Source organism: Martes martes (genome assembly GCF_963455335.1).
Source record: "Martes martes genome assembly, chromosome: 8".
NCBI lineage: Eukaryota > Metazoa > Chordata > Mammalia > Carnivora > Mustelidae > Martes > Martes martes.
The window spans coordinates 72,957,912-72,977,382 of record NC_137895.1 but is presented as its reverse complement, the minus strand read 5'-3'; the positions used below and the strand labels follow the sequence as shown (position 1 = coordinate 72,977,382).

The 19,471-nt window shown below is 40.4% G+C and overlaps 1 protein-coding gene across 3 annotated transcripts in view; it reads right to left on the bottom strand.

Moving 5' to 3' along the window:
• Positions 1 to 18,892, bottom strand: part of RESF1 (retroelement silencing factor 1) — a 30,682-nt gene extending 11,790 nt beyond the window's left edge. Inside the window, exons 1-5 of one of the 3 annotated variants that reach the window (XM_080810454.1) lie at positions 18,765 to 18,892; positions 17,156 to 17,249; positions 15,186 to 15,360; positions 12,986 to 13,072; positions 2,974 to 3,036 (exon numbers count right to left, since the gene is read on the bottom strand). The gene's annotated coding sequence lies outside the window, so the exon portion shown is untranslated. The remainder of the gene's footprint in view (positions 1 to 2,973; positions 3,037 to 12,985; positions 13,073 to 15,185; positions 15,361 to 17,155; positions 17,250 to 18,764) is intronic. The other 2 variants (XM_080810453.1, XM_080810455.1) reach the window with 2 other exon arrangements.
• Between the last annotated feature and the right edge of the window lie 579 nt (positions 18,893 to 19,471).

Here is a 19,471-nt window from a genome sequence, read left to right as displayed (position 1 = left end):
CTGAGCCCCACGATGGGTGCAGAAATTACTTAAGATCTTTAAAAAATTAATTAAAATAAAATAAAATGAAATGACTGGGAAACAATTCCCACATTTATCACAAGCAGAGTAATAAGTTAATCCAAGGAAAGAAATGATGAGTGAAATAAACAAAACAATGAATGCAAATGTAGAGATTCAGCAAGTCACAAGGTAATTCTTTAAAAAGAATAAAAATCAGTAAGCCTCTGACAATACTGATCATGACATTTTTAAAGTGCAATACTGGCAGCGGTGGGGGGTTGGAGTGGGTGGGTACCTCAGTCAGTTAAGTGGCCAACACTTGGTTCCAGTTCAGGTCATGATCTCGGGTTGTAAGCTCCACATCTGGCTCCCTTCTCAGCTGGGGAGTCTGCTTGTGGATTCTCTTTCTCCCTCTCTTTCTCTGCCTCTAGCCCAGCTTACATGTACCCACTTATTCTATCTTTAAAATCAATCAATCTCTAGTTAAAAAGTATAATATTGGGAATAGAAACTACCATTAGACCCTATAGATTTAAAATAACATTATTATTCTGAAAAATTCTATTCCAATACATTTTAAATTTAGGTGGAATAGAGAAATTCTTCAAAAAAATACACCTAGGGGCGCCTGGGTGGCTCAGTGGGTTAAGGCCTCTGCCTTCGCCTTGGGTCGTGATCCCAGGGTCCTGGGATCTAGCCCCGCATCGGGCTCTCTGCTCCACGGGGAGCCTGCTTCCTCCTCTCTCTCTGCCTACTTATGATCTCTGTCTGTCAAATAAATAAATAAAACCTTTAAAAAAAAAATACACCTAGCCAGGAAAAATACCACATAATTAAGTATCTTTTCACAAAGAAAATGCCAGACCCATATGGCTTTGCTGGAGTATTCTAACAATCATTTACGAAAGAAATAATCCAAAATAACAAAGGATAAAGGAGAGAACAACTTCAGAGCTCATTCACTGATGCTATCATCCAAAAGATGAAAAGGAAAATTAAGAAGCCAATCTCTCGCAGAAACACAAATGCGAAAATCCTAAACAAAATGTTAGCAAACCAAAAAGGGTGACATACGAAAACAATAACCTATCATGATCAAATTGGGATTATTTCAGAAATACAAGATGTCATTTGAAAATTAAAGTAATAACGACAATAATTTTTAAAATTCCAAGTTCAACACATGCAAGAACTTTTGATAAAATTCAACATTCATTCATTTGAAGAAAACTGTATCAAACCAACAACAGAAATTTCCTTAAATTTGATACATGGTAGCTTTCAAAATTTAGACTGACAATAAAACCAATCCATCACTATTTCCCTTTCTATTCATCACTGTACTGGAGATCCTTGAAAATTGTAAGAATCAGGAAGGAAAACATAAAAACTACTATGCAGAGGTTATGTAGAGAACCCAAACAATCTACAGATCTTTGAGATCTATTAATTTATCCATCGTAGTGTTCTCATTAAGAAGAAAAACAAAACTGAAGAAGGCATATATGCTTCTGGATTAAAAACAGATCCCAGAAAAACTGAATGAGAAGAAATCAGAGGGAGATAAATCATGAGAGGCTCTTAACTCTAGGAAGCAAACTGAGGGTTGCTGGAGAGGAGGAGGGCGGGGGAATAGGGTAACTATGTGATGGGCATTAAGGAGGGCATGTGATGTGATGAACACTGGGTGTTATATATAACTGAGAAATAACTGACTCTACATCTGAGAGTAATGATGTAATTATTATTATGCTGGCTAACTAAACTTAAAGAAGAAGAAAAAACAGATCTGCATATTCCTCACGTGCCTTCTCCCAAGAAAGTTGCCTTAATACAACAACTGACTGGGGGCACCTGGCTGCTTCAGTCAGCACAGCATTAGACTCTTGATCTAAGGGTCATGAATTGGAGTCAGGGGCAGTTTACTTAAAACAGAAATAATAATACAACTGACGGATCAAGCAGATGCATTAATGCAAAGTGGCACTTATACTGGAGTTAATGATGCCTAATACATTCCCCTTAGTTCTTATTCATACTTGCAGTGGGAGGCCAGTTATGAAGTGAATTGTGTTGTTCCACCACAAATTCATTATGCTAAAGCCCTAACCCTCAATGTGACTATATTTGGAGACAGGCCCTCCAGGCAGGTCATTATATTTAAGTGAGGTGATAAGGCTAGGGCCCTAATCCAATAGGACTGATGTCCTTTTAAGAGAGATATCAGGCATAGGCACACAGAGGAAAGACCATGTGAGGTCACACAGAGGCGGCTAACTAAAAGCTGAGAGGCCTCAGGAGAAACCAAACACTTTGATCTTGGACTTCCAGACTAAAACTGAGAAACAGGGGCGCCTGGGTGGCTCAGTGGGTTAAAGCCTCTGCCTTCGGCTCGGGTCATAATCCCAGGTCTTGGGATCGAGCCCCACATCAGGCTCTCTGCTCACCGGGGAGCCTGCTTCCTCCTCTCTCTCTGCCTGCTTGGGATCTCTGTCAAATGGATAAATAAAATCTTAAAAAAAAAAAAAACCAAAAAAAACCCCAAAACAAACTGTGAGAAACAAATTTGTTGTTTAAGCCACCTAGTCTGTTACATTAGGGCAGCCCTGGAGGACCAATATAGAGCCTATGGGTAGGAAGACAAATGACCTTTTTGAGAAACTTGGGGTTACTTTTTTTCTCTCTCTTCTCTGCTGGCACAGAAGAAAACTGAAGCCTGGAAAATCATCCCTGAACTACCTTTTAAATGGAGGGAGTCAAAAGTTGTCTGACTTTTTTCGGACTATAGAGTCTCTACTTTTGGATACCCAGTATTAAGCCTTCTGAGAATATAATGTAATGGAGATTACCAGAGACAAAATTTATATGAGCTATCTATCATCTTAATTTCTCTTGAAAAAATGAATTGTTGGACAAAATCTCCACCCCACTCCATCATCACCCTTCACCTGTGACAGCCATGGCACTCACCTGACAAACCCCAAGTATGGCTTATTTTAAGAATCTCCTCTGCACGGGAGCAGCTGAAGTTTTCTGGGGGAAAAACAGAAGTCACGCAAGTCAGGAGACTGATTTTATTTCAGGAACACAAACATCAAACTTAACACTGTTCAATAATTCTACTTCATTTTATTGAATTCCCCCCCCATTCTCTAAGACCTCTCCTCTCAGATCCCCAGCTACTCCAACCCATACATGTTTCCCTGCCCTAACTCAGATGCTTATATTTCAGAGAAAAAATAGCATCATCTGCTGTTCTACCATCATCAAATCTATAAAGCGCACCAATATAAATGTAACACACATCTCCGGTAACATAGCTGACCTTCATACAGAATCTCCACATTTAAAATCCTATTCCCAGGGCATGTGGGTGGCTCAGTGGGTTAAGTGTCTGCCTCTGGCTCAGGTCATGATCTCGGGGTCCTGGGACTGAGCCCCACATAAGGCTCCCTGCTCAGCAGGGAGTCTGCTTCTCCCTCTGCTCCTTCTCCCTGCTCATGCTCTTTAATAAATAAAATTTAAAAATAAAAAAATAAAAATAAATAAAATCCTACTCCCCTTCCCTTTATTCCTAGTTATCAACCTGTCTCTCCGGGATTAGGTCTTCCACACAGGTACACACATACTCTAGGATTGGCAGAATTCAAAAACAAGAGATCAACCTCACTGGGCCCCATATTCTTCACCTCTCTACCTCCGTACCAGTAACAGTCTTTTAGTTTGATTTAAAACCACAAGCAGAGGGCACCTGGGTGGCTCAGTTGGTTAAGCAACTGCCTTTGGCTCAGGTCATAATCCTGGAGTACTGGGATCGAGTCCCACATCAGGCTCCCTGCTCAGCAGCTTCTCCTGCTGACCTTTCTCCTCTCATGCTCTCTCTCATTCTCTCTCTCTCAAATAAATAAAAAAAATCTTAAAAAAAAATCCACAAGCATAATAAACTAGATTTTAAGTGCTTAATACCTTTAAAGGTAAAGATAAAAATGATTTAGAGCTACCCTATGACCCTGCAATTATACTGCTAGGTATTTATCCCCAAGATACAGATGTAGTGAAAAGAAGGGCCATAGTACCCCAATGTTCATAGCAGCAACGGCCACAATCGCCAAACTATGGAAACAGTCAAGATGCCCTTCAACAGACGAGTGGATAAAGAAGATATGGTTCATATATAAGATGGAATATTACGCCTCCATCAGAAAGGATGAATACCCAACTTTTTTTATCAACATGGTTGGGACTGGAGGAGATTAAACTGAGTGAAATAAGTCAAGCAGAGAAAGTCAATTTTCATATGGTTTCACTTACTTGTGGAGCATAAGGAGTAACATGGAGGACATTAGGAGAAGGAAAGAAAAAGTGAATTGGGGTAAATCCGAGAGGGAGACAAAGCATGAGAACTATGGACTCAGAAACAAAATGAGGGTTTTGGAAGGTGAGGAATGGGTTAGCCTGGTGGTGGGTATTAAGGAGGGCAAGTATTGCACTGGGTGTGGTGCATAAACAATGAATCTTGGAACACTGAAAAAATAAAATAAAAAAATATATAACACATACAAAATACAGAAAAATACAATAAGAAAGATTTTCAGTGGTCTACAAAAAAAAGTAATTTGTGCTTCCACAAAATACAGTGGAAAAAAAAAACATTTAGGGTATTAAAATGTACACTAGAAAATATTCACTTAACGCAAAAGAAAATACTAAGGGAGGAAAAAGACACAAGACCTAGAAAACAAAAGTATAAAGAGCAGATATAAATCCCACTATATCAGTAACATTAAATGTGAATGGCTTAAATAATCCAAAAGACAGATAATGTCAGATTAGATGAGAAAAAAAAAACAAAATCTATCTAACTAAAATGCTGTCTCTAACAGACACACTTTAGATCCAAAGATGCAAACAATGAAAGTAGAAGAATAAAGAAGGCATCATATCATGCAAACACAGCAGCTAAGAGAACTATGGAAGGTCTATGCTAATTATTAGACAAAATAAACAAATCTTACTAGAGATAAGAAGTATTCTGCAGGGACGCCTGGGTGGCTCAGTTGGTTAAGCCGCTGCCTTCGGCTCAGGTCATGATCCCAGGGTACTGGGATCGAGTCCCGCATCGGGCTCCTTGCTCAGCAGGGATCCTGCTTCTCTCGCTGCCTCTGCCTGCCTCTCTGCCTGCTTGTGTGTACTCTCTCTCTCTCTCTCTCTGGCAAATAAATAAATAAATAAATAAAAGAAGTATTCTGCAACCATAAAGGGTCAATCTAACAAAAAGATAAAACAATTAAAAACACCTAAAAGAGCATTAAAATTAAAAAAAAAAGGCAAAAACACGAACAAGGGAGAAAAAGGCAATTCACCAAGAGTTGAAAATTTCAATTCCATTATTTTCAATAATGAATAGAACTGGCAGAAAAATCAACGAAGAAAGAGACGTACAGAACACATTATACACGCCTGTATTTGTTTCTAGTAGGGATTAAAACAAATTTGAGTATCTTAAGTTGTGGGTTAGTAAATAATTGTCCATTGTTTGCCTTCTAAGTTTAAGGCTCTCCCCACTTTGGCAACAACAGTTCAAGTACTTTTGTCAAGTGGTGAAAGATCAGCAGGCCGCCCAGTAATGGGAGATGTCATCAAGCCACCAAAACACTGGAATTTTATATTCAACTGTGGGAAATTCTAGGAACATCCTTGCTATTACTAGCTATAGGTAAATTAGCAAACCCTGAATAATGACTCTTGATACAGTTAGCACAAAGTCTGGCTCTACTAATCCCCTCCCCCCGCATCTGGCAGGTTTTGCAGTCTGAAGATAGGTAATACCAATATGTTGATGCTGATAAGATGTTTGACCTTCACTGGGAGGCCAGAAGTCCGTGTATGCTGACAATGATAAAAGTGCCATGACCCAAACTGAGGGAAGTCAGAGTCAATACACACACTCCTATCCCGAAGAGAAGATCCGTGAGGTTTGTGTGTCATCATAAAAACAATCTTAAAAGTTTTAGCTAAAAAAACCTTTTTTACATCCTAGAAAGACAAAGTTTTTCTTTCCTTTTTTTTTTCTTTTGAAGATTTATTTATTGGAGAGAAAGAGTACGAGCACACATGGAGAGGGAGGGGCAGAGGGAGAGAGTCCTTAGGCAGACTCCCTACTGAGCAACACAGGCTCCATTCCAGGACCCGAGATCATGACCGGAGCCAAAAATCAAGAGTCAGCCATGTAACTGACTGAGCCACCCAGGCGTCCCTAGACAAACTACCTTTAGGTTTGATAGTCTATGGCTTTAAATTTTCTGATACTACCAATGTTACATACTGTGAGAAAACTGGAAGAATGCAAGTCACTAAAAATTCAAAGTATAAGAAGTTGTGAATAGTAAGCTATGAAATGCATAGTCTGGGGCTTTAAATTTTATGATGCTATCACTGTTACATCCTGTGAGAAACTGGAAGAAAGCAAGTCACTAAAAATTCAAAGTATAAGAAGCTGTTAATAGTAAGCTATGAAATGCAAAATTAATTTGTGAAGCAGGGAAAAAATTAATCAAACGGCTATAAGAGACTGTATGTTAACAATGTATGTGATTTTCATATAAAAATTTCATTAAGCCCTCACCAAAGTTTGTGAATTGTCTTTTCATTTTAAAGTATTCTATATCCATTTAATGCAAAGACTGTAGTTTAAATGAAAAATTGTCAACCCAGCAGCTTCCTTTATTTGTTATTTAGCCTCATTACAGAAATTTACAAAGCAAAAAATCTAAAAATCACAGCTTGGAGGAATAATCATAGTATCTATCTTATACAGAAACACATAAGCACACATACCCGTGAACAAAACTCTTATGAAAAGGGACCTGTCATATTATGGTTTGCCATGGCCAGGCCTACTATAGGTCAGATGAAATAGTAAGAAAGAATAGGACAAACTAAGCCACATCAAGAACTGTTTTATATACAGGGTGACTTAATTTATCAAACTGGAACATTACTGAAGTGAAAGACAATGCTATTAATAACCAAGATGATAGGCATAAAAAAAGACTGTCTTAGAGCAACACAAAAGATGCAAATCTAGACAATGTCCGATCGGCTTCAATAAATGTCAAATGAATAAACATTATCTGTAAGTGCTGAATACCAAGTTAAAAAGAAGTCCCTATTTAAACTTCTGGATGGGAAAAAAGTTCCCACCCCTCCCTTCAGATCTATGTCAGCCATAATTATCACATGGTTAAATTTGCAAGCCTTTTAGTACTTCAAAAATATAGAAACTTCTTAGGAAATACAGAATACTTTTCTCCTATCTAAACAAACAAACAAACAAACAAAAAGGAAAAATAAACAACTATTCTGGTATTTTAAATTGGAACTCTCCCTTATGGCTTTTTAAGTTCCACTTCTAATGTGTTCCACAAACCAAAGTTTATTTGCAGTGTCTACTGATGTGGTTAAATCGAGGAAGGCCAGTATTTTTCATTGAAAAAACCAATCTGCATTAGAAAAAGCTACCGATAATTCTGTAATATCAACAAAGCCACAAATACCAACACTTTTCAGGAATGCCAAAGTATCGTGATTTACTCAACCTATTCTACCTTTGGCTGTTTGTAACCTTAGTCATGGGAGAAATTAGGCTATCAATCCTTGAATTAAGCTTTCAAAAATATTCTAAGTTTTGTGTTATTTATAATACAACTCTATAAGTAACAGTTACGATTTGAGAATTTACCATATGTTAAGAACTGCACTGAATGCTTTAAAGATATGATGCCATACAGTAGTGTTACGGTTAGCAGGGCTGTAAGTCCCACAATTACAGATGTGAGGTCTCCAAGCTGCCGAAGACAGAAAGGAGACAAGACTATAATTTCATATGCAATTTATTACTTACACAAACAGAAAAACCAACATCAGTGTCCCTATTCCTGGAGGGTGATACCAATGTGGCTAAGAACACAGGGTGCTGAGAAGCCAACTCAAGCATAATCATTTTATAGCCTGCAGCTATATCTCAAGGGTAAGGGAGGTGGTAAACTGTGCTCAATGGACACCAGGGCAGTAGAAAGAAAGAAAGAAACAAACAAAAAAACACCCTCATGGTCATTTTTCCCAAGGGTTCTTATCAACCTTTGTTTCAGGAGGACAAGCTGGGTGTCCTGCCAAGGTATTCAGGCAGAGATTAGGCTTTGCCCATTCGGCCCATGAGAAGACAAAGGTAATCACAGTATCATGGTGAAGCTGCCCTCTCCCCCTACATCTCTACCTTCTCTACCTTTCATTTGTCTAGCTACAAATTTTACTCAGAAGCACAGGACAGTTGGTCAAATACCTTAATTAACTGTACTTTTCTCTTAGGCAACACTGGAAAAGACTGACTTGACCCTGATCCCTGGCAGGATGATCAGGTGTTTTGTGGAGGTCAGGCCTCCACACAGAGCCAAGTCAGCAAAGTACGTCCCAGGTATCATCATCAAGGTTCACCAATGACAGCCACAAGGCTTTCTCCCTGGAAGAACAAGGGAGGAGGAAATAAACTGCTCTACTTTTGCTTACTGATTAATGTACAGCACAGGGTGTTGGGAATCACATATACCCCATCATAACTGGCCAATGGAAGTTCAGAGCAATGCATCTGTCATTCCTGCTAGAAAGTTTATGCTACTTTACTGTGTCTCTAAAGCAGAGGTCAGAGGCAAATTTCAGACTACCTTTATAGTTGTACTATACCCTAGAGTGGGAATTAAAGATCCCAGAGCACACATGAAAAAGTCAGTTACCCTTCATTGGAGTTCTGTCTAGCAGACTGTTCCAGGTAAGGAAGGAAAAAGGATTCATTAAGGGGTAGTGGTTTCAAGTATCTAGAAATCCCTGACAAGGGTCTCAAGTACACAAGTAGTTTGCCAGGCAAGTATAAGCTACCTAAGATGCAACATGCTGCTGGAGTACAAAGTGTATTTATTAGGAGTTTAAATATTGCTATCATAATAGGAGTGAGCCAATTCTGTGGCTCTTGAGGTGGACAAACTCTTTGAACAAAACTAAATAGGAGCCATAAAAGCAGGCTGAGTTGCCCCGAAGAAAAATCTGAAAACTTTTACACACTGTTAGTTATCTCTGTCACTACAAGCCACATTCTACCGTCTACTTTGGTTGTCCCAGGTTTAGTTTAGAGGGTCACAAGAACTTTGTTATAACAGAGGCATTATATTGGCATGGAGTTAAGATCCAGATTTTAGAGAACTGAAGGTTGAGATTAATGATGCAAGGGGACCTGAAATACCAGAAGAGACCTGTGGGACACAATCTACTTTGTTAGCAGGGTCAGGCAGGGGATAACATATCCACTTAAATCCAGAGCCTGTAACTCTAGTCCAGAAAATACATACAGGAGAACTCTGCTTTCCCTCATCAGGAAACCAATGGAAATCATGACTAGAAGGATAAGGTATAGAAGCCTTGACCCAAAGGACACCACTCCCAAGGACATTCACTCCCCAAATCAGCAGGGGCTGAAAGTTGGTAAGAGTCCTCAGATTAGGATCTTTCACTGGCTAGCAGTATGTTGACTGAGGGTGGTAGGTAGAAACAGCCTGTAATTAGATTACAAGTTTCTGCCTACTTCCCCAACCCCAATCCCCTGGGTCTACTGTCTTCCTTCTCCAACTAGCATAGGGGACCTATGCAAGTTTTGCAGGTGAGATGGCATGACAATCACTCAATTGTGAACTGATCTATACTATGCTCTAAGCCACCCTAGCCACAACACTTTATCCAGTAACATGGTCACATGGAAGGAAAATGTAAAAACCAATAGAAGCTGTGGCAGTGATCCTTCAGCACTGTAATGAAGCACTGATCTACTTCATACATCCAATAAAGACCCTCAACTACTTCATCTAAAAACAGTACATGGCAAAAAACTGAAGCAAAAGCAGATTTGATATAACCTACATAAACAAATACTCTTTGGGGTTCTAAAGAATTTCTAATGTACATAAATGCTTCTAGAGACCATCTGTCCCTGCCATCTGCAGCTGCAGAGATGGCATACGCATGCAGTACTCGTGGAAGGAGAACCTGGAAACATGCATCTCACCTCCATGAACTTTCCCTGTGCCTCCTCTCTCTTCTCTCTGTTGGTCATATATTGTATTTTGCTGTCATAAACTTTAGCCATGAGAATACAAAAATAGAGAAAACGAACAAAACCAAAACTTGGGTCTTTGAGAAGATCAACAAAATGGATAAACTTTTATCTGAACTGACCAAAAAGTCTCAAATTTCTAAAATCAGGAAAATAGAGACATTACTATCAATACTTCACTGAACATAAAGAGAATACTACAAGCAACTGTATGCCAATGTATTTGATAATTTGAATAAAAATCATATATTGTGATTTATAGTAAGAAATATGTATTTGATCTTTGTCCCCATTTCTGCCAGAGTTCCTAAAATCCTTAGGTTTTCCAAAGTGATGTGATGAAGGAAGGTGCCTTTTGTTATGCTAATACGGCAAATTTTCAGAATGCACCAAAAGGGGTGGGCTGTTGGCCAAGAGAACCAGCCCCCTGCTTAAGGGGTTGGAACTCTCGGTCCCACCCCCTCCCACCTCCAGAGAGGAAGTAGATGGGAGGCTGAATCAATGGCCAATGTTTTTAATCAATCATGACTATGTAATGAAGCCTCTATAAAAACCCAAAAGACAGGATTCTGAGGGCTTCTACATTTGTGAACACATGATGATCTGGGGAGAGTGGCATGCTCAGAGGAGACAGAAGTTCCACTCTCCTTCCCACATACCTCACCCTATGCATTTCTTCTATGACCACTGATTTGTATCCTTTAAAATCCTTTGCAATAAACCAGTAACCTAGTAAGTAAAATGATTGAGTTCTGTGAGCCTCTCTAGCAAATTAACAGACTCCAGGGAAGGGTTTTTGGAAACCTGTGATCTACACAGCCAGCTAGCTGGAAATACAGGTAACAAACAATCTGGACTTGTGACTGGTATGTGAAGTCCAAGGAGGGTCAGAGAAAAACCTACAATATGTAGCCTGTTGGTCAGAAGCACAAGGGACAACCTGGGCTTACAACTGGTATCTTACATGGGGGTGAGGACAGTCTTGTGGGACAGAGCCCTCAACCTATAGAATCTGATGCTACTTCCAGGTATATATCAGAAATGTGTTGAACTGCAGAATACCCACATCGTATCTCCAGAGAACTGCTTGTTGTTTATGTGGGAGGAACCTTCCCCCGCAGAGCGGAATTGAGTGCACAACCCCAAAAGACCCCAAAAAAACCACAGACCAAAACTGACTCAAGAAGATACAAGAAATCTAAACAGACCTATCAAGAGATTGAATTAGTAACCAGAAAATTACCCAAAAAGAAATGCTTACTTCCAGACAGCTTTCTGGTGAATTATATCAAAAATTTAAATATTAGAAACAAATTCTATAAACTTTTCTAAAACTCAAAAGAGGAGGGAATACTTTCCAAGTTAATGCTATGAGGCTAATATTCCCTAATAGCAAAACCAGAAAAGAGATAACAATGAAACTGCGGACCAATTTCTTATGAATACAGATGCAAAAACATCCCCACGAAGTACTAGCAATCAAATACAGTAGCATATAAAAATAATTATACGCCATAACCAAGTGGGACTTGTCCCTGAAATGCAAAACTGGTTCAACATTAAAAAAAAAAAAAAATCAATGTTATATAACGTATCAATAAAATGAAGGACAAAAACCACACGATCATCTCAGCAGATGCAGAAGGATCTAATAGGGCAGAAATTAAATGCACGTTCAAATCTAACACATGTCCATGATAAAAACACTCAAACTAGAAACAGAAGGGAATTTCTTTGATTTGATGAAAGGTATCTACAAAAAACCCATAGCTTACTTCATAATGAACAAAGACTGAATGCTTACCCCCTAAGAGATCAGGAACAAAACAGATATGTCTGTTCTTGCTACTTCTGTTCAATATTGTACTAGAGGGTTAAGCAAAAAACCAAGGCAGTTATACAAAAAGAAAGAAAGAAAGAAAGAAAGAAAGACATCTGATTGGGAATGAAGAAGTAAAATTGCAGGGCGCTAGGGTGGCTCAGTGGGTTAAGCCTCTGCCTTTGGCTCGGGTCATGGTCTCGGGGTCCTGGGATCGAGTCCCGCTTTGGGCTCTCTGCTCAGCAGGGAGCCTGCTTCCCCTCTCTCCATCCCTGCCTGCCTCTCTGCCTACTTGTGATCTCTGTCAAATAAATAAATAAAATCTTTAAAAAATAAATTAAAAAAAAAACTAACTCTAATTGCAGATGGCATCATATTGTATGTAGAAAACTATAAGGAATCCACTAAAAAACTAACGTAAGTAATAAACTAATTTAACTAGGTTGCCTGGTACAAGCTCGATATACAAAACCCATATGTATTTCTAAACTAAACAACACTTACTCTTGTAAACAATCCATTACATCATTAAAAAAAAACCAAATACACTTTGGAATAAATTCAACAAAAATGAAACATTTATACTCTGTAAAACATTGCTGCAAGAAATTAAAGATCATGGGCACCTCCTTGCTGGGTCAGTAGAGCATGAAACTCTTCATCTTGGAGTGGTTAAGTTCAAGACTGATGTTAGGTGTGGAGTTTATTTAAAAAAAAAAGAAAAGAAAAAAAAAGGTGTCATAATTCTTTTTTTTTTTTTTAAAGATTTTATTTATTTGACAGAGAGAGACACAGTGAGAGAGGGAACACACAGGGGGAGTGGGAGAGGGAGCAGGCTCCCACTGAGCAGGGAGCCTGATGTGGGGCTCAATCCCAGGACCCTGGGGATCACAACCCGGGCCAAAGGCAGATGCCCAACAACTGAGCCACCCAGGCACCCCAAGGTGTCATAATTCTGAGGAAAAAAAAAACCAAAAACAAAACCCTAAATAAAACAATCAAAATACCTGGGGCACTTGGCTGGCACAGCAGGAAGAGCATGCAACTCGATCACAGGGTTGTGAGTTCGAGCCCCATGTTCGGTGTAGAAATTACTAAAAAAAAGTTTTATTAAAAAAAAGAAAAAAGAAATTAAAGACCTAAAAAAATGGAAAACATCCCACATTCAATGAATTAAAGGATTTAATAATGTTAAGGTGGTAATACTCCCCAAACTCATCTACAGATTCAATGCAAACCTTACCAAAATCCCAGATGTCTTTTCATAAGTTGAGAACGTGATCCTAAAATTTATCTTGAAAAGAGTAAATCTGGAGGACTCACACTTCCCAATTTCATATTCTTTTTTTTTTAAATTTTTTGAAGATTTTATTTATTTATTTATTTGACAAGACAGAGATCCTAAGTAGGCAGAATGGCAGGCAGAAAGAGAGAGAGGGGGAAGCAGGCTCCCAGTTGAGCAGAGAGCCTGATGTGGGGCTCTATCGCAGGACCCTGGGATCATGACCTGAGCCGAAGGCAGAGGCTTAACCTACTGAGCCACCCAGGTGCCCCTCACACTTCCCAATTTCAAAACTTACTACAAAACTACAATAACAAAACCATGTGCTATCAAACAGGATAGACAATGATCAGTGGAACAGAATTCAATAAAGAACTCTTACGACTCAATAATACAAAGACAACTCAAATTCAAAGTCAACAAAGATTCTGAACAATTTTTCCAAAGATCTAAATAGATCATAAAAAGATGTTCAACATCATAAACCATCAATCAAAAACAGTGCCATACCACAAAAAGTGCTTGCCATGGATGTGGACACACTGGAACTCTTATGCATTGCTGTTGAGATTATAAATGCTTCCACTACTATGAAGAGCACTTTGGCATTTTTTAAAGATTTTATTTATTTGACAGAGACACAAGCAGGGGGAGTGGGAGAGGGAGAAGCAGGCTGAGCAGAGAGCCGATGTGGGACTCGATTCCACGACCTGAGCCAAAGGCAGATGCTTAAAGACAGAGCCACTCAGGCTCCCCTCTCTGGTTGATTCTCAAAAGACCAAATAGTTATCATATGATGGAGCAATTCTGCTCCTATGTGTATATCCAAGAGAATTAAAAATGTATGTCTACACAAACACTCGTACATGAATGCTCACAGCAGCATTATTTACAGTAGCCAAGTGTCTGTTACCTGATGAAAGGATAAACAAAATGTGGCATTCCCATACAATGGACTATTACTTGGCAATAAAAAGCAGTGAAGTACATACATGATTCAACATGGATAAACCTTGAAAACAACAAGTGAGGTGAGAGAAAGTCACAAAAGATCATGTATTATTAATTCATCTATAAGAAATGTGCAGAACACACAAACCTAGAGACAGAAACTAGATTAACAGTTGCCTGGGAATACTTGGGTTGGGGTGGGTTGGGTGTGAGGAGGGAGGGATTTGTGAAACGACATTCCAAAACAGAATAAGCATTACTAACAGTCACTCCAAATAGAGTCAGAAGGATATTGAGGAAATAGGGCCAGTGCTTGTCTTATTTCAATTTTTGGAACACCATGAACTTTTGACTTTTGTCAACTGAACTAGACCACCTCCTGCAACACACCCTCTTACTTTGGACTAAAACAGAGAGAATGTTAATGCCTATCAGCCAGTCAGTCGTGTATTCTAGTTAGTTTAAACTCTGGTACCACCAATCATTATTCTTCCAAAACAAGTTATGTACCCTTGTGGTTTCTGCCTCTATAACCCTGCGCTCCCCACTCGTTGGGAGTACACTTTGGATTTCAGTCAAATCTGTGTGTCCCAGATCGCAGTCCCAAAGATGCCTAAGAAACTCTTTTGGTTGCTTTACAGCCTCATCATCATCTGAGTCGACACCATTAATGAGCATGGAAACTGTTTGGGGCGGCGGGGGGGGGGGGGGGATATGTCAGGAAATTGTTCTAAAATTGACTGCAGTGATGGTTGCAAACCATGTGAATATACCGAAAATCACTGTACTCTGTAAATGGACAAACTGAATTAATGAGTATGTATGAATTCTATCCCTGAACTATAAAGAACTAAACACAGCATTTCCCTGTTATCAGCACAGACAGGCACATGATCCAATGAAAGCCAATGAAATTAATTATAGACTTCTGGTAAAGCAAGGCATGTCCAAGATGAAGCTATCTGGATATATACCTGGATATGCTGCAGCCACTCAATGAAGGGAGAATGAAGTCAATGCTGAAGACAGCAGAGCTCAAAGACAGTTGTGTCTCTAAAGCCTAAACATTTTCTTTCCTTAGATTCACATGCTAGAGCCAGCCGAAGATGGAGCTACTTGAACTTCTAATGATGTGATCCAATAAATTACCTTTTGGAATTAAAAAAAATAATTTGCTTATTATTTGTTTCTTAAAACCTAAGGTAGACAATATTTCATATAACATTTTGCAACCTTAACCATAGATTAAAGATTTTACTTACAAAGAAGTCTTGTAATTTAATACATCTCAAGAGAATCTTAGTGATTGTCATTAAATCTTTGCAGTCATTACAACTATGAGCAAATGTCTCACTTGAGACATTTACCTCAACAGGCCAGCCTCCAACATTGCCCTTCAATTTACAAGCACACTTAAGATCCCAAGAATATACACACTACAATGCTGCCTCCCAACAAAGCATTTAGAATTCCTCAAAGTCCGCAAGATTACTTCTTTCTTTACAAGGCTTATTACAAAGTAAATTTTAACTTGCATTTCTGGAGACAGAGCTGGTAAACTGTTGTCTCTTTATCTCAAACTGAATGCTTTCCATGTCTGTTTCAGAGTATGCCTTACATGTGGGGGGTGGGGTGGGGCAGAAGGGTGGAGAAGGCCTCCATACACGCACACAAAAACTGGAAATTCACCTCTATAAATACTTTTGAAAATTTTATTATTTACTTGAGAGAGGGCACAGGTGCATGCAGGAGAGGGGGCAGGGGTAGAGGAAGGAGGAAAAACAGAGGACCCCCTCCCCCAGCCCAGCATGGGACAGAGCCGGACATGGGGCTCAATCCCAGGACCCCAAGACTACGACCCTAGCAGAAGTCATATGCTTAACTGACTGAGCCACCCAGGCGCTCCTATAAACACCTTTTTAAAAAGCAACATCAATTCCCTAAACATTTGCAATCCTATTTGTGCCAGACATCAATAATCTAAACGGGAAGAGATTCCTCTACATCACACAGTAACCTGGAAAAACAAGGCTTTTGGGCAAATCTGCCCTAGATAAAGAATTTAATGGAGGCATTCCTGATTTCAAATTAAGCCTGCAGGTAAAAACTAGAGCTGTGTCTGGTACTTCCCTACAAAAACTGGACCTACAGCAGGGTCTATAATGAAGGGATTTAATCAACACAAAGCTGGTAAACTGACTTGGAGTTGATAAACTTAAGAGATTAAATTAGCAGATTGAATTCCCTATTAGACATAATGTTGGCTTGGGCTATAAAATATCTTTCTTCTAACAAAACAACAGCTAAAATTTATTAACCACTTACCACTTATAGCTAGCTGACAGCTAGTCCAAGTGTGTTGTATGAGTAAAATCACGTAACTTATCCCAACAATGCTACTAGGTAGGTGCTCTGTCATCCCCATTTTACAGATGAGAAAACTAAAGCAAGAGGTTAAATAATTTTCCCAAGGTTGTATAGATAATAAATGGTAGAGCCAAGATTTGAAACTCAGCAATCGACTGCAAGGCCATGGTCTTAATCACTACAGATTATTTCCTGACACAACTTGGGTGTTTACAGAAAAGAAGCCCTAGAGATGATCTCTCCAGCTTTCTATCTCACAGAATGGTTCTCAGAGTTGTGCTCTGTGGTGCCTTATCCCAAACCCTTGCCAGAAATAATAAAACCAAATTTTAAAAATCAAGAAACAGAGCAATCTTAAGTAGACCTCTATCTGAGTAACTTGAACCACTCACCTCACCATAATCTACTCTTCCTTATCTTGCAAAGATTAACAACTGAATTCTCTGTGCTTTGTCAACCATACCATTTCTCCTCAAGTTTTGTCATCAAATCCATTGTGTCCTACTATTTAATGTTTAACCAATTTTATTCCCTAACAGATAGATTAAAGTAGGTTACTTGGAGATAACATACTTACTTGTAAGGACAATCTTACTCTTACATTATTGTGTATGTTCCCATTTCCCTCTGAAAACGTGTTCCCCCTTCACACAGTGTTTACTTCTTTGGTCCTAGGAAGAGCAAGAAACATTTAGTAATTATTAATATTTTAATATAAAATTTATAATTTTATGTATATGAAATTTACTTCAAAGTTACAATAAAAGTGTATGTTAATCTGTTTACTTGATACAACACTGCTGTGCAAAACTCAGTTCCTTTAAGGCTGCACCAAAAACATACCAGGTTTACAAAAATTCTTCTTAGGTGTGCAAAGTAACAGAAATAGAAACTAGGTGTGGCCTAAAATACCATTCACTGTTTAATTCAGAATTCCTGTGCGGTCCTCCAGGTTCACTACTGTCCTTCCATTCTAAAACAAAACTACTTTGTCTCTGCAATTTTCCTGAATAGTAAGAGAACAGTAAGTGAATCCGAATCTCCACTATACAGGAGAAAAAAAGAAAAAAAAGTAAAACCTTAACATTCGTGCCCGTTAACACTGAATAAAACATACGGTTTACAGCCAACATTAAACAGAAAAATCCCCAAACAAGCCCTGTGACCCGCCTATTCAAATGCACCCCAAGCTGAATCACATCACCGGCTGTTCTCTTTATTTTAAAAATAGGCCTTTTCAAAGTGTTACAAATAGGGGCGCCTGGGTGGCTCAGTGGGTTAAAGCCTCTGTCTTCCGCTCAGGTCATGATCTCCGGGTCCTGGGATGGAGCCCCACATACGGCTCTCTGCTCAGCTGGGAACCTGCTTCCCCCTCTCTCTCTGCCTACTTGGGAACTCTGTCAAATAAATAAAATCTCAAAAAAATTTAAAGTGTTAACAAATTAAATGTTTTCACTGAAACGATTCCCCTAAGGGTGCGGCTGAACTCGGGACCCTAAGGACACTTGCTTAGGGCATTCGCATCCCTCGAGAATACCTAAAAGCGATAGGCATTTGTGCACTTAAAAATGCCTCCAGGAACTAGCTACTGCTGAGAACGGAGAGCATCTGCGGTACAGAGGCGTTCGCGGGCTACTTGGAGATACGAGCCGAGCAATCCTGTTTCGGGAGGGTCAGCATAATGGAGGTAGGGAGGAAAGAACGCTCGAGAACCAGTAAATGCAAAACACAGATTTTTTTTTTTCCACGCCGACGACAGGAAATAATGAAAAACATAAGCTTTTCTCACACCCACCGCCTAAACAACCGCCTTGTAGTTCAACAAAATGCGTACTCGCTCTCTCCACCCGCGACCTCCACAAGGAGTAAGGCAATTTAAAGAAAACACCCAACGAGGCGCCGCCCTCCGGCTCGAGCTCGGCGTCCGCGGCTGGCCACCGCCAGTCCCGCGCGGCCCTCAGGGCCACGAGCGGGGCGGGCGGCTGGGCGCGGGAACCGCCGGGCCAAGGCCCGGAGCCGCCTGAGAGTCCGCGACCCCGCGACCCCGTCCCATCCTCAGAACAAAAGCGCCCGCCGCCGCACGCCGAGCCCTAGACCGCGGGTGCCTACACTTCCGGCGCCCAGCGCCCCGCGGGGCACCGAAGAAGGCGAGCGAGGGGCCGCGGGCTACCCGGCCCCACACTTACCGACCGGTGAACGACCCAGCGCGGGCAAGCGGGGAGGACGCTCTGGCCTCCCGGGCCCCAGAGTTTAAGTCAGCTCGATCCGCCTCCAGGGGCGGGTCGAGCAGCGAGGTCCCGGCTCCCCGCACAGCTCGGCCCCGCCCCCGGCCGTGGGCGGCAGCGGGGAGGCCCGTGCCGCCCGGGTCCTAGCGCCACCCGTGTGAGCAAGGCAGTGGCCAGCCTGGCCTTCCTTCCAGTGCCTGGCGGCGAGATTTGCAAAGGCACGTTCACGTGTCTGATGGAGAAACCCTCTCCATCAGTGGTTCTCTGCCTCTCACTTGCATCAGAACGGTCCAGAGAGCTTGTTACAAAGGGATTAAAGATTAAAGACCACTACCTGGGAAACTGCCAATTCAGTGGGCTGAAGTAGGGCTGAAAGTGTAGATTTCTAACAAGTTTCCAGGATAGGCTATTGCTGCCGGTCTCCGGACCAATGATACAGAGAATGGGGTTGGCAAACTTTTTATGACACATGTGAAAGAAACCGCACCAAGTGAAGCTAAGGAGATTTTTTTTTTCCAGACCCCTGGAATAGGGAGAATGTCCATTAATGCAGAGGAAACTTCTCAAAGAAAATAGACCTTTTTTCATATGAGGGCTTGTATAGAAAGACGTAAATAAGGGAATACGACTGAGCGGTAAAGAATAAGAAAAGGTAGTGGTGGTTTGTT